Below are 3363 nucleotides of genomic sequence, written 5' to 3'. Positions count from 1 at the left end.
CCGGCTTTCAGTTTTATTACAATGAGTACATGTGATTCTATGCTGTTATTATCTCTCTTATGAATGTTAATATCATCATCATTCATTTAAAGGGCATCTGTCAGCAGATTTGTATCCATGAAACTGCACTTGGCAGCTGAAGGCATCAGTGTTGGTTCCATGTTCATATGTGCCCACATTGCTGAGAAAAATGACATTTTCATATATGAATGAGCCTCTAGCAGAAAAGGGGAGGATTGCTAAAGAAATATTTTGGGCAAAACTCACAGTTTAGATCTACCGCTAACTCTAAAATCTTCTAAAGCATTTTCCAACTCCTAACTGAATTCTAACCAGATTGGTGACTATGTACTACAGGCTAATCATTGGACAGCAATGGTTAGCACTTTTGTTACCCCCCCCCCTTCCCCAACCGCCTTTGAAATGCCAAGGCAGAAGCCACCAAAACTCTGTTGGCCCATAAGCACAAAATGGCCTGTTCATTAAAAGTTTATTGGATTCAAAAATAATAAAACATCTGTTTTGCAAAAAAAGGGTAAGAAATTGACTTAGAATACACCAAAGCAATCACAGTGATATATACAGCCACCCAAAAAAGTGGCAGAAACCTCAACCTGTACTATATTAAATGTTTGCTTTAGGGGTTTTCTTTTGATGTATATCACTATACATAACTGTGGATGACATAAAAAATAAAAAAAACATTTACAATTATATTGTGTTGTAAGTGTTCCTGCAACATTCAGATAGTTGAGTGCCCTCCTTATACACTTTTCTCTATTACTTCATTCAAATTGGTATGGGGTGTTGCCAGAAGGAGAGTGCACCTAATCTATAGCCACTGAACAAATGTATATTTTATAAACCTAAAGCAGCAATCTGAACAGAACCTTGGACATATTTCTATGTTTCCCCTATTTGTACTTACCACAAAATGTTTTATTTTTCATTTAAATACAAAACCAATATACAGCTTGTTTATCTGTACTCATAGGGGAATGCTGTAAAGAGCCCGGCATTATGATATTTTTTTACATGGAGATATTCATTTACTACAAGCACGGGGCGTGATCACGAGTCTTTGTAGCTGGCAATTCCTGCCAGTCTGTTCTTGCTGCACTAGAGATGGGTGCTATTTGCATAATGAGTCTCTCGTAAAGACTACTAACATGTATATTCCGCATTGTGCAGTTCTGAGGATGCTTGCTAAATAAAATGATAGGTTTTCATTGCTGGTACATATACAGTACATGCTAGTGCAGCTTTATCCATCTAGTACATGGACAAGTTGTCTGCCTGAATTTAACCAAAAAGATTTGTATGGAATTATTCAAACTTGGTTGTCCTTGGGCTGGATAGGGTACTGTCAGTTCAGTCCCAATTAAGTGAGCTGTAATATCACACACAACACATGGACAACAGTGGAACTGTTCCTAGCAGGAGGCAGTCATGCTTTTCTAATCCCACAGAACCTCATTACATATATTTTTAGAAATAAGATGATCACTCATGAATATATTTGCAATGTCTTCAGACCCTTTATTTTTTTTTATGTTTTGGCCCTGTGCTAAAATGAAAAAATAAAATAAAATACAAAAAAAATAATGAAAGCTAAATTTTAGAAATGTATGCAAATTTATTAGAAAGGAAAAACTAAAATTTCACATGGATATAAGTATTCAGACCCTTTGCTTTGACCCTTGAAATTTTGCTCTAGGGGCCTCAAATTTCTCTTGATCATCTTTGAATTTTTGGGGGGCCTATTGAGTATAGAATGAAGGGGGAAAAATGTGATTAAGGCCTCATGCACACGACAGTTGTTTTTTGCGTCCGCAAATTGTGCATCCGCAAAAAAAAAAAAAAACGGATGCGGCATCCGTTTTTATTTTTGAGAGGATCCGTTTTTTTCCACAGATCCCTTGTAATAAATGCCTATACTTGTCCGCAAATGTGAAAAAAGTAGGACATGCACTATTATTTTTTTTTGTTGAAGGGAAACACGGACAAAAAACGCGGAACACAAACGGATGAACTATCAGCATTTTTTTGCTGACCCATTAAAATGAATGGGTCCCCATCCTAGCCACAAAAAAAAAAAAAAAAAAACGGAACGGAGGCCGTTTCAAAATGTGAAAAAAAAGTGAAAAGGTCAGAAGATTTTCTGAATGCACTGTATGTCAGTTATCAGACCAACCTTCACAACATATTCAATCTTATATTTGATATTGTAATAATAAAATCCCTCTGCACCATGAACAAGTGAAATATTTATGAGATGTGGAGATGTGTCAAATCATGAAAAGATCATTGGGGCAATTTTTTTATGAATATCTTGTCTGCACTCCCACTAGGAATACTATAGACTATCTAAGGTTAAAATCTCATTACATTCCATCAGCATATACAGTTCTTTTTGCTACAGACAATATTTAGGCTCTGTTCACACCAGTGATGTGGCTTCCATAAATAGCAGAAGCTGCACGCTCTTCCAAATTCATCATCAGACATTAAACTGATAAGAACAGATACTACACTTGATCTTAGCCAAAAGGCTGAGAAGCGAAGTCCGTTCAGCCTCGACGCTGATGCTCCCCAATGCAGAACACTAAATTTATCATATTGTGAAAATGACCCACATTGACTTATAACTAGAGATGAGTGGATCTAACAAATCTAAATTTTGTGCAATTTGCTTTGAGAGAATCAAGGAGAGAAAAATAGAGAATGAGAGAGAGAGCGAGAGAGAAAGAGAGATAGAGAGAGCAAAAGGCAGAGCTTTTCCAGGCAACCAGAGCACTTTCAATTTGGGTACAATCTATTCTGACCCAAAATAAATCATATAGGTTATTCAGCCAAACCACACCCAAATCGAGTTGAGTACAGACAATGGTTGTTGAATGGTTGTTGAAAAACTGTGCCTAGAAACTGGTTTAACATCAGGTAAAACCCTAAGTGCATTATTCTGGTGCCTCCCTGGTAATCACCCTTAAACCCTGTACAGGGATGTAGACTTTGCTGCAGGTTAGCAACCAGACTGCTACCTCCTGAGATGGTCCCAGAAGCTGAATTACTGAGGTCAGAGAAACTGGTGAAAACACCAGAGACACAGGCATGGCACAAAACACGGACCACTGAAAGATGAACAGATCAGGAACCCATGCGGATGGAGCCAGAAATACAGACATAAATAGAGGATACTGGATAGAAGTGGTTAAGGCATCCCAGTGGAAGGAAGCACAAGATACTCATACTGTTGCTACAAGACACAGTTCCGACGCAGCAGTTACAGCAATATGGACTGAAGTTGGTACACACACACAGACAGATAAGCGCAACTCAGACTTTAATAGAGCACATGACAAG

General features: G+C 37.8%; 1 pseudogene; it reads right to left on the bottom strand.

Annotated features, from left to right (window-relative positions):
• Positions 1 to 2471: 2471 nt before the first annotated feature.
• On the bottom strand, positions 2472 to 2564 carry LOC122933570 (annotated as a pseudogene).
• Between the last annotated feature and the right edge of the window lie 799 nt (positions 2565 to 3363).

The sequence above is a fragment of the Bufo gargarizans genome, chromosome 3 (genome assembly GCF_014858855.1).
Source record: "Bufo gargarizans isolate SCDJY-AF-19 chromosome 3, ASM1485885v1, whole genome shotgun sequence".
Classification (NCBI taxonomy): Eukaryota; Metazoa; Chordata; class Amphibia; order Anura; family Bufonidae; genus Bufo; species Bufo gargarizans.
The sequence above is the reverse complement of the archived record's forward strand: the minus strand, read 5'-3'. Positions and strand labels throughout refer to the sequence as shown.